The sequence below is a fragment of the Lemur catta genome, chromosome 16 (genome assembly GCF_020740605.2).
Source record: "Lemur catta isolate mLemCat1 chromosome 16, mLemCat1.pri, whole genome shotgun sequence".
Classification (NCBI taxonomy): Eukaryota; Metazoa; Chordata; class Mammalia; order Primates; family Lemuridae; genus Lemur; species Lemur catta.
The window spans coordinates 25,340,901-25,353,252 of record NC_059143.1 but is presented as its reverse complement, the minus strand read 5'-3'; the positions used below and the strand labels follow the sequence as shown (position 1 = coordinate 25,353,252).

At 36.4% G+C, this 12,352-nt stretch overlaps 1 protein-coding gene across 28 annotated transcripts in view; it reads right to left on the bottom strand.

The window, feature by feature from the left end:
• Window positions 1–12,352, bottom strand: part of DTNA (dystrobrevin alpha) — a 339,927-nt gene that overhangs the window by 137,260 nt on the left and 190,315 nt on the right. For 3 of the 28 annotated variants that reach the window (XM_045527845.1, XM_045527848.1, XM_045527847.1), the window contains one exon: window positions 6,129–6,185. The exons of 24 other annotated variants lie outside the window; for them this stretch is intronic. The gene's annotated coding sequence lies outside the window, so the exon portion shown is untranslated. Of the gene's footprint in view, window positions 1–6,104; window positions 6,186–12,352 lie in introns of all 28 variants that reach the window. One more of the 28 variants, XM_045527846.1, reaches the window with a different exon arrangement.

Below are 12,352 nucleotides of genomic sequence, written 5' to 3'. Positions count from 1 at the left end.
CTCTAAAAAGCTGTCAAAAGGGATTCTGGGACTTAGGAAGTTTAGTATATGTGATGGATAGTATCCTTTGAGCTCACATGGTATAGGAATCAATCTCAGAGATGCTCCCTTCTGACTGTCAGTTGTTACATTATTAGGCTTGAAACTTGAATCAGTCCTATATCTTACCTAAGGTCAGATCATTTTACATAAAAGCCAGAATCTGCATAACATTTCAGGAGAGGACAAGAATGGTGTGTAAATAAAAGACTCACACCAAGAAGTGTCTCCCCATGACTTTCCCACTAGTAACAGGTGTCTCTACTACTGTTTCCCAGCTTTGCCTTGTCTCATGATGAGAACAATGAAACTGAGAAGTCAAGCAATTGGTCCAAGGCTGCCTAGTGAAGGAGCAAAGCCAACACCAGAATTTAAATTTTTAGCTTCTGCTTAGAGATTTTTTTTTTCTTTTCTGATTTAGAGATCTATTTCTTTGATCCAGTCTCTCTAGTGTAAAAATTCTCTAGAACTCCCATCAAGGAATAAATAGGAAGTGTCAGGGATGAGGAGGGGTGAGGAATGAGAAACTAGGAGTTTGAATGTGATTGTCATAGTCACAAGGGTCTACAGAAGTTCTTTCAAGCAAGCAAGTCATCGCCCTGTGGCACATCTGCCTGAAAATGTTTTAAACTTGAGTTATTATTCTCCAAGGTCCATTAGTAGTCTGTAAAGCAGCTAAGCTAATGAGAACTTCGAATGACAGAGCTTTTAAAAGTTTGATGTGCCTTTGTTCATCCAAACTTAGGATGACACCAATATTTTATAGAGGTGTGTAGGGAGAAGACTATTCGTGATAATGAAGGACAGAAAAAGAACTAGACCTCTCACCTCCAAACAAAAAGAAAAAAATGACGGTTATTTTTAATTTTTAAATATGTCACTTAGAGTATGACAAATGTGCTTCTCTTTAATAGAAAGCTTGTTAATATCCTAATCACACAGAATCAGCCAGGTGTTTTTTAGTTTAAAAGGTTCAAGCGAATTATGCAGCTTTTCTCTGCAAAACTTGCCAAGAGTTATTTGCAATGTGATCTTGGAAACTTTCTCTAGGCATAGCATTCTGCACTAATCCTTCATTAATGTGCCACTCCCAGCTCTGGGCTTTCAGGACCAGGACTCCCCCGCCTCCCCCCAGGACTGTTAACTGTGTACAAAACTGTGGAGAGAAGGAGTGTGGGGAAGAGCATGGCTAGCAGACTGGCATTCCTCACTGTCATGCGCTCCCCTCTATCAGACACGCTAAACCCCGAACACAGCAGAGGCGAGAGATTTGTCTGATCAGGACAGCAGACAGAAGGAGAGGATGAAGAGGCCCAGGTGCAGTAAGAGGGAACAGGGTGAAGAGAGAGGAGCTGAAAGGAGTGTGACTGCCACTCAGCTTTGACAGAGTGTCCACACTCATCCTGGTTCACTTTGGCAATCTGGATTTTTAGTAAACCATATGCTTTGAATGGCAAAACACCAACGTGGAAATCTTTGTTTTGAATGAAGTAAGCATACTATGTTGTTCAATTTTTGAGGTTCCTAGGATATTGTCCCGACTAGCTGGACCCGTACTGTGTGCCATCTCGGTTTAGACGTTGCACTTCTATTACTGCAGCATGCATTACATGAGCTATTTTAGTAGCCATGCCTATAGTGTCTAATAGCCTCTGTGGTCAACAAACATGCATCTTGGGGAATAGCAAGTAAAAGCAGGATGGACTTCCCACTGCCTTTAATTTAAAGTCCTTAAAATGGGTTTGTACGTCTAAGCCATCTGGTTCCTAGACTTATCCTAGGCCCATGTGTCTCTGCCCTCTCACTGCACTATGGTCACACATACCTCAGGGTCTTCCCTTCTGCTCCTTCCTTTGCCTAGAACATTCTCTTTTCTTTTCCTCGTGCATATTCCAACCCCTCCCAGCCCCAAACCCGGCCAGTTCCAATTAGCATCTTTACCCCAGAGCAACTTTTTAAAATTTCTCTGATGTACTCTGGATACCTGTTTTTATAATGCCCTCATACTTTTGTAACAATATTCTTTTATAATAATTTCTTTTATCACAATTGTAGTCATAAAATATGTTATGACATTATTTTTTTGGTGTCTGTTTCACTCATAGGACTGTCAGTCTATGCATGTCTCCGAGATGTTCGTTAGTACGGCTTGTGCCCAGAATGAATGAAGGCAGGGAACACTACACTGACTGCAGGCCAGTGGTTGGTTTAAATTTCACAGAGGAGGAAAGAAGGAGCTCTGGGAAGGTGCCTGTGCACAGGACTTAAACAATGCAAGCAGTAATTACAGAATTTTAATCTGACAGTAAATACACAGGATGAATTGGAGATGGAGAGAGACCAAAGCCTTGGAAGACGTGGCCTGGAAGGGCTAGAAGTGAGAACTCAGAGAGAGAGGGCTCAGTCCCAAGAACTGAGAGGCTTCCTTCCTCTAAGCAGGCCCTGGCTGTATACACTGTAAGGGGGGGAAAGACTGCAAGAGATGACTCAGTTGGAGAAAATGAGAGATATCTCGCCCTTTTATTCTTATGGCTTCAAATACATTTTTAAGAGATGGAGAGATGTGGTAAAGAACAGACCATCTTAGAAGAAATAATTAAGATTTCACTTAAGTGATTGAGGTTTCACAATAATTTTACAAAATAATTTTGTACATATAATTTTAAATTTTAAACTGTATATTATTTGTGTCTGTGAACTTAATAGCTTTTATAAGTACAACTTGGCCAAATTTTTAAAATAAATGTTAGCTAGCTCCTTCTTTGGTGATTAAGATTTTACATACATCAAAAATATACAGTCTGTTTCAGTTCAGCCCCAAATGGTTAACTATCAATAACTCTGAATTTTTTCAGTTTCCTTACAATGCCAAAACTTTTCTTATATGGCTATTTAAAAATGAATACTAATTAATTTTTACTACTTCCTGGTTTTGAACGGAGCTCATTTTTTCATAAGCCACAGAAGGTAAGAAGTGTTGCCTTGCGGCACTTTATGTTCTTCCTGACAAAACTGAGGATATGTAGCAAAGTAGGAAGATCAAATTATATGAGGAACAAGTACAGAGTTATTCCCTAGATTTTGTCATTTATAGAACCAGATAGATTATTTTTAAACGTTCAAAATTCCCTACTGAATTTTCCATCACTCAAGCAACCTGGTTAATTCACACTGCTTTTGGCCAAAATGTACTATGAATATTTCTCAAAAGTTCATAAAACTATTCTTATTTTAAATGCATACTTTTGAATAGCCCAAGAGCATATTAGGAAAATGCCTTTTAATCCCAAGAAGTTCCAGACATTTAAATGAAGCCTTAAGTTTCAGAATATTGAGATTTTTATCTTTACGAAGTCAACTCCACCTTCTCAGTCCACCCCTAGTGGTTTTTAGAACCTGGAATTGCATTCGGTCCGTACAATTGGTCTTCCATCCTTTTCTCCTTATGTGTTACTATATTTAAAGATCCATGACACAATGGCTATGGCAAGCAATTAAATTCCCCCTTTGGTGACAAATACTTACTATAATATCAATGGGAAATGTACATCCTTAAATATTTTGTCTGAGTGGATTTATTCATATTAATTATGACTCATATATAATTCATTTGAAAAGATTCACCCACAGTTTTTAGAAATGAAATCTGTAACAAATGGAAACAAATGACAATGCACACACACATATGTGCAGCGTGTGAATACTCATTGGGGAAAGTAACATTTCAGAGTTTAATATGCTATTGCTCTTGTTACTACAACTTTTATCAATGTTTGCCAACCTGAAGGCACAACTACAAACTACAGCACTCAGTCATTAGTGTTTGTGAGAGCTCTCCATGTGCAGGGCATTAACCCAGAATTTCCAACTCCATGGCGTAGACGTCTTCTAGGACTATTTGCCATGAAGTTATATTCTGTATATTGAACACTATTTCCCCATTTTTAAATGAAAAATAAACTCCAAAGATAATAAAGTCATAGGAAATAATATCTTTGGGGTGGGGTGAAGATCCTGTAGGAGATAATAAAAGGAGATGAAGGTGAGGAAGTGGCTATTTCCCATGCACTGTTTCAGCGACCTTATCTGAACAGTACCCCTTAAAATTAGGTCCAGGAAGAGCTGCCTCTTCTGGTTGGCTGTAGAATGACAATGTGTGATGACGTGAGGCCAAGCAATGAGGTAATGCAATGAATTTCTAAGAGCCATACTAATTAATAATAACAACAATAATAAAAATAAATCAATAGTAAAAACAATTCAACTTTAAAACAGCTTTGTGTTCTTGGTGCATAATGCCCTCTGAAGAGCCTAGCATATGAAGTTGCCAGACTTAACAAACAAAAATGTTTTTTTTTCAGTATAAGTATGTTCCAAATATTGAATGGGATGTACATATACCAAAAAGTTATTCATTGTTTATCTGAAACTGAAGTTTAAATGGGCCTCCTGTATTTTATCTGGTAGTCCTACTAGCATAGGAATAGCACGTTAGACTCAGAAATTACTTATTGGGTGGTTTAATTTTTTTGCTTGGGATTATTACAAGAGTCTCTTTTCCAGCTCGCTGATTTTTATTTTGCCCATAGATTTTTTATTCAAATGAATTCCTCAGCCTGAGTCAGGTACCTAAAACAGGTAAGCCGGGAGTTGCTCTGGCAGGGGAAAGAAAGAAGAACCCAGCCCACTCTGGCTCCCACCCCTTGCTACTGTTTGAAATCCATTTCTTTAGCCCAGACATTTCATTTTAGATGAGAAAAGGGAGATCACAGAGGAGGGTGACTGCAAATCCAGTGTCTCTGCTTTAGATCACACTGTCTCGGCATATATAGGTGACTTTGTAGTACAGGAATGAGCTATACTCCTAAAGTTAATTTACAAGCTTTCATTACAGCACTGAGAACATTCTCCTGTTCAGAAAATGCTATAGCATTAAAGTTACATTATTAAGTGATCCAGCAAGGTAGGTGAAAAAAAACGTATCTGCCATGGAAAAGTATCAGGGGGAAAAAAACCCCCAACTATTTCAAATAAATGATGGGTAAGATTGATAGGTTTTCCCAGACTAGCCTGAAAACCTAATGAGCATGGTTTGTGTCAGTGAGACAATGTGGAGTCAGGCAAACAAATATTCTATTCTCTCTTTTTTTTTTTTCAGCTTCAGTCAGACTGAGAAACCTAACACAGATAGGGAAGAGACTAATTTGGTGGTGAGAGCAGAAAATGCGTAGAAATAGTGAATAAAGAAATTGAGGCTCTGCTAATCTTTTCCAAATTCTGAGAACTGACAACATTCTAAGAACATCTTAAGTGTCTTCCCCATCCCTCACCTGCCCTGTCACTTCTTCCTTCTACAAAATTACAACCGTAAGGAAAGGGAAAAGTCCTCCACGTCTAACACTGTCCATTTGTCCATGTACCTACTCATTAATGCAATATGGAGTTAAAAATGTGGGCCATGTGCTGTATGATGCACTGGTGATACACAGTGGTAAACAAGATAGAAACAGCTCCTGCCCTCAGGGAACTCATAGTAGGGGAGACAGACATGAAAACATGATTACAAAAATAATTAATTGTCATTGTGATAAGTGATACTCAGTACAGTTACTGTAAACACTGGCTACCCAATACAGAATCATCATCATCATCACCATCATCCTGATATACTTACTATGTACCATACATTGTGCAAAGTATTATACATTCCTTATAGCTAAAATTCACACAAATCTTGGGAAACAGCAAGATAGATATTATTATTACTACTTAAAAAGATATTGGAAAACTTTTTTTTTTTCTATTTATAACTTCGACTCTCTTTTGTGGAGGCCATGGAAAGACCCTTTGTTCTGGGTTCCTTGATGCATTTGAGTATGAAAGTTTGGAACAAGAACAGAAGAGAGCTAAATTTCTCTGCATAGTAAGAGGGAAAATATTTGTGTTCCTAAGAAACAATCTGCAGACATATGCGAGCAGTGAAAAAAAGAGAAGATAGAGGTTGCTGGAGAGACAACATAGGCTGTGTGCCTCCCCAGTCCCATCAGTCCTTGCCACCCACAAACCTTCAGTGAAGTGACTGGACACACCTATGAGAGTGGATTCTTTGGTGGACATTGGTGAGGGGGCAGAGTTCCACTTGCAGTCTGATAAAGGGGGAGAAGAGAACACAACACACATAGACATTAGTGTCAGAGGAGTAACAGATTAGGGGACAGTAACCCTAAGAATATCCAAACATTGTGGAAAGGATTCAAATTGGTTTAAACCAAATTTTGCGAATCCTCAAGGGGCTAGGAAGTCTCAGCAGACAAATGGGTTATCCAGATGAGGACATGTGGACTCAGAGAGGTCCCAGAACCAGGTATTGAATGTAAATCACTATATTTGAAACCAAGTCTGACTCCAAGGTCTATATGCATCCTACATTGCCATGTTTCCTCAGTTTTTGTCAGGAAGACACAAGGGGCCACAGGGCAACACTTCTGACCTGTGAAATAGTCGAAGGAATTAGCTCCCAACTGACCAGGATATAGGCTGGCCATTTTCATGTCAGAGTCCCCAGCAATTGTGTACTGCTTTAACACTTAGAGTTTAAAGCACTTTTACATGCATTACCTAGTGTATGGAATTTTACTTCTTCTGAAGGAAGAATTAAATAAATTGTGCTAAATAAATCCCAAGGCTTTGTTAGTGTTTTTCACTACAAACGTTCATCCAGCAGTTTCTCTATGGGCATTATCTACTAAGTGCACCTTTGCCAAGCACAGTCACTCAGCTGGGGCGCAAATGTAAAGCTTGCATTTGTAGTGCTGTGGACGGACTTCAAGAGCAACTTGTACATCCTGTAGGCTTTGGAAAGCAAAGTGGGGACATAATGTCCTGGTTAAAGCAAATGCCTACACTTATTTTTGGAATTATTCCTCGGAACTGTGGAGAGATGAATTTTTTCATGCAGAACCAAGGACAAGAAACAAAAAGGTTAAGGAAACACAAACCGTGAAGTCTTAAAGCTCTACTAAACTTATCTAGTGTGTCCTGGAGGTTTAATCACCAGGGAGAGTAAATCCTCAGCAGGTATAAATAACCTTAGGTTTCGTTTAAATTGTCTGCTTTGGCTGGGGGACTGCCAGCCCTACAAAGACTATTATTTCTGGTTGCCATTTATGTCTTTTCCACCTTGAATTTCCCATCTTCTGCTTTTCTTCATGTCCTAATTTAGACTGTGTTTATTTTTGTATCTTTGAGAGTGCCTAGTATGCTGTTGAAAATACTCTTTGAATGCCAAATATGGGAATGTGCCCAACCTCCTTCAAAAAAGTTTAAAAATTTTAGTGTGAAATTCTTTTAATATATTTGAATCCTACACCTGGTTTTAAAGTCTGGAAAATATCCAACATTTTAGCTCAGGCACACACTCTGACATATTGTTCTCTTTGTTAGCTTTTCTCAAAGCAGTGTTCTCAAGGGAGATAACAGCAACTTGTCACCTAGATGTTTAATTCGGAAGGTATCCTAACTTTTTAATTTGCTCCTTTTCTTTTTCTTTTTCTTTTTTTCCCCTGGGGCCCTGGTGTTTTATTAAAACAAAATGATCCTTTCTAATTTATTTATTTATTTATTTATTTTTATTTCAGCATATTATGGGGGTACAAAAGTTTAGGTTATGTATATTGCCCTTGCCTCCTAGCCCCAGTCAGAGCTTCAAGCATGTCCATTCCCCAGACGGTGCGTAGCACACTCATTATGTAGGTATACACCCATCCCCTCCCCCATCCCACATCTGCCCGTCACCCAATTGGTGTTGTTCCCAAATGCACACTTAGGTGATGATCAGGGAAACCAATCTGCTGGTGAGTACATGTGGTGCTTATTTTTCCATTCTTGGGATACTTCACTTAGTAGAATGGGTTCCAACTCTATCCGGGAGAACATAAAAGATTCTATATCACGATTATTTCTTATAGCTGAGTAATACTCCATGGTATACACATACCACATTTTACTAATCCGCTCATGTATTGATGGGCACTTGGGTTGTTTCCACATCTTTGCAATTGTGAATGGTGCTGCTATAAACATTTGGGAGGAGATGTCTTTTTTATAGAATGTCTTTTGTTCTTTTGGGTAGATGCCCAATAATGGGATTGCTGGATCAAATGGCAGGTCTACTTGTATCTGTTTAAGGTATCTCCATATTGCTTTCCACAGGGGTTGCACTAGTTTGCAGTCCCACCAGCACTGTATGAATGTTCCTGTCTCTCTGCATCCATGCCAACATTTATTGTTTTGGGACTTTTTGATAAAGGCCATTCTCACTGGAGTTAAGTGATATCTCATTGTGGCTTTGATTTGTATTTCCCTGATGATTAGTGGTATTGACCATTTTTTCATTTGTTTTTTGGCCATTTGTCTAGCTTCTTTTGAAAAGCTTCTGTTCATGTCTCTTGCCCACTTTTTAATGGGGTTGTTTTTTCTTGCTGATTTGTTTGATTTCTTTGTAAATTCTGGATGTTAGCCCTGTATAGAATGTATAGTTTGCAAATATTTTCTCCCATTCTGTACGTTGTCTAATTGCTCTGTTGATTATTTCCTTAGCCATGCAGATGGCTTTTAATTTAATTAAGTCCCATTTATTTATTTTTGTTGTTGCTGTAATTGCCTTTGGGGTCTTAGTCATAAATTCTTTGCCTAGGCTGATATCTAGAAGAATTTTTCCTATATTTTCTGCTAGAATTCTTATGTTTTCATGTCTTACATTTAAATCTCTTATCCATCTTGAATTAATTTTTGTGAGTGGTGAGAGATGGGGATTTTCTTTTGTTCTTCTGCATGTAGCTATCCCATTTTCCCTGCACCATTTATTGAATAGGGCTTCTTTTCTCCAGTATATACTGTGATCTGCTTTGTCAAAGATCGGTTGGTTACATATAGATGATTTTATGTCCGGGTTCTCTGTTCTGTTCCATTGGTCTATATCTCTATTTTTGTGCCAATACCATGCTGTTTTGGTTACCATAGCCTTGTGGTATAGCTAATGTGATGCCTCCAGCTATGTTCTTTTTGTTTAAGATTGCTTTGGCTATTCAGGCTCTTTTCTAGTTCCAAAAGAAGCACAGAATTATTTTTTCTAGATCTGTGAAATATGACATTCAAATTTTGATGGGGATTGGGTAGACGGTATTTTATAAAAAGCATATTATCTCTCACTGAACATTTTTATAAGACATTTTAAATGGTTTTCATCATGTGAATGTACCATAATTTATTTGAACAGTTCCCTATTTGTAGGCATTTAATTTGTTTTAAAAATTTCATATTTAAATAATACTGTGATCAATATCCTTGTTTATAAATTTTGGGGTACAAATATTCTCATTTTAGACATTCCTAAAAGTAGAATTATTAAGTCAATGATCACAAGCATTTTAAGTCAACTAAAACTATTATTAAACTGCTCTCCAGAAAATTTGTAGTAATTCTCACTCCTACCAATAGTTTATGATAGTGCTTAGTAAACACCCCTTTAGTAGCTGGGCAGGATTTTCTAGTTATGGAATGACTTTAGCTACTCATTTTCCTGTTATAAGCCATTTGGCTATTTCCAAGTTTTCACTGCTATAGATCATACCATAAAAAGACATTCTGTACAAAAATCTCTGTATCCATTTAAGATTATTAGCTTAGGTGTTTCAAAAAATAATTTTTTTATCAAAGGGTGTAATTATTTTCAAGTCATTGATGCATACAGATATGCCAAATTGCTTTCAGAATTATTGTATTAATTTATGCTTCCACCAATAAAATATGAGAATGGTTTCCAACTTCACTAACATTACATATACCTACTATTAAAATAAAGCAAACGACCCAACAACATATCTAAAAATATTCTCTAATTTAATGTGTTACAGTGTGATATTATTTTTAATTGCTTTGATTAAAAGTGAAGTTTAATATTTTTCATATATTTTTACTTTTTGGGGGGTTGTGAACTACCTGTTTATGTCCCTTCTCATTTTACCACTGTCTTAATATTTTTGTACATATTTTGCACAAATTCTTTACATATTAATATTAAGGTTATTGACCTGTCATCTCACATATGTATATTAGACATACACATTATAGAAAGTATTTTTATTATGTTTCACATAATTTTCTACATGAGGATATTAAACTTTTTTTTGACAAGTATACCATCTGCATGGAATATTAATATATGCCCCTTCTCCACACAGGGAGGCAACACAGAACAGTGGTTATGTACACAGGCTGTGGCCTTTGGCTGCCTTCAACAGGGATGATAGTGTCTACCTTCTAGGGCTGTTGTAAGGGCTGATACATCACAGTTTTCAGTGCCTTGTCTGTAGCAAGTTCTTATCATTGTTAGCTATTATTTACATATTTTCTTTGACTATCATTTAACCCGTAATTTTGTTACTGGCATTTTTTTTTGACATGCACAAATTTAAAATTGTCAATATAACTTTTTTCCATTGTGAACCTTAATTTTTCTTTTTTTCTTTTTTCTTTTTATACTTATAAACTGATTTTCCTTTCACCTATCATTTAAAATTCCTCTAGGTATTTACTCAAAAGGGAGGAAAATGTGTATCCATTTAAAGATTTTCATATGAATGGTCATTGTGGCCTTATGTATAATAGTCAAAATCTGGAAAGAACCCCAATGTCCACCAACAGATGAATGGATAAGTAATAAATAAAGTAATAAACATGAATGTATTAATACATACAACATGAAATGAATCACAAACTAATTGTACTGAGTGAAAGAAACCAGTCCAAAAAAGTATGTACTCTGTGATTCCATTTATATAAACTCTAGAAACTGCAAACTGATCTATAGAGACTGAAAGAAGATCTGTGGTTGCTTGGGGCTGGGGAGGGGTGGATGGAAGGCATTACCAAAGGGCTCAAGCAGACTTTTGGGGACGATGGATATGTTCACTCTCTTGATTCTAAAGATGACTTAGGGTGTACATAGTATGTCAAAACTTATTAATTTATACACTTTAAGTAGTATAGTTTATTGTCAATTATATGGCAATACAGCTGTTTTAAAATTCCTCTTTATTTTCTATTAATCCTGACAGTTTTATTTATTATAAGTATTTAACACTAATATAGGTGGAATTTATTTTGTAGTATGAATGAAGATACTTTTCTTCCCAATACTATTTATTGCATAATAATAATCTTCCCTATTGATATGGATTAATATCACCTCCTCTAGCATATATTAATACATATTGTAGCATTTGTATATATTCCAGAGTTTGTCTATATTAACATCCTCTTTAATTATAGTTCAACTTAATTATAATTATGGCTTTATAATATATTTAAGAGCTGATAAGAAGAGTTCCTCTTCATGTTAATATTCTTTTCTTGCCCAACCCTAAGCTAACTAAAAGAATCCAAGATCTTAGCGTTATTATCAGAAGAGAATATTTAAACCCAAAGGATTATTTTAATAGCATTTTAAATACCAAAGGTAATAAATGTTGCAATTCCAGTTTGAAATTTTTTTTTTTTACACTTTAAGAAAAAGTATAAGCAAAAGGAAGCCCAAATAGCAGCAAGACTAACTTCGGTAAAAACTTCAGTTTAGCCGAATTGGAAAAACCTGTTGCTGACATCGTCTGCTCTGGCTTCTTCTCTTCTGCCCAAATCTGAATCACTGGTTCTCACAGAGAATTAGACAGTGGTAAGAGTATTATTTATATCTCTAGAATGAAGAAAGATAGCTAAACTCAAGGGCAATGTTGGTTAACAGAGGGTTGGAAAGAATACAGGTGGTGTGTGATGCAAAGACAAAACACACCTAGGAATGTAGCAGGGCATTTCACAGGCAAGAGAAAATTGCATATTGTTTGGTTGCTGTGTGGATATGGAATGCAGAGTAGTCGGGAGCCTCATAAAAATTTCCTTTTTTTGGTTTTGCATATGTATAAAATATCTGCTTTGTTGCCTTCGAAGTGGTTTTGTCCACTTGATCTATTTTAAGTTTGCTCATTTAGATGTTAGAAGTTAGATTATTTTCTTAAAGTAAAAATAACTGCTTCACATTTTTTTTTTCACATTAGTTTCCCATATGGGGAATTGTAATTGCTGACTATTCTCTTCTACTCCAAAATAAACAACCTTCTCAAATGTGAGAGAATCAGAATAATTACTTCTGAGGAATACAAAGAGACAATAATCAGGCAGTTAACACTTATTAAATACCTACTATGTACATAAACTACCTTGAAAGTATTTTTTAAAAGAGAGGATTTCATGTGAAAAA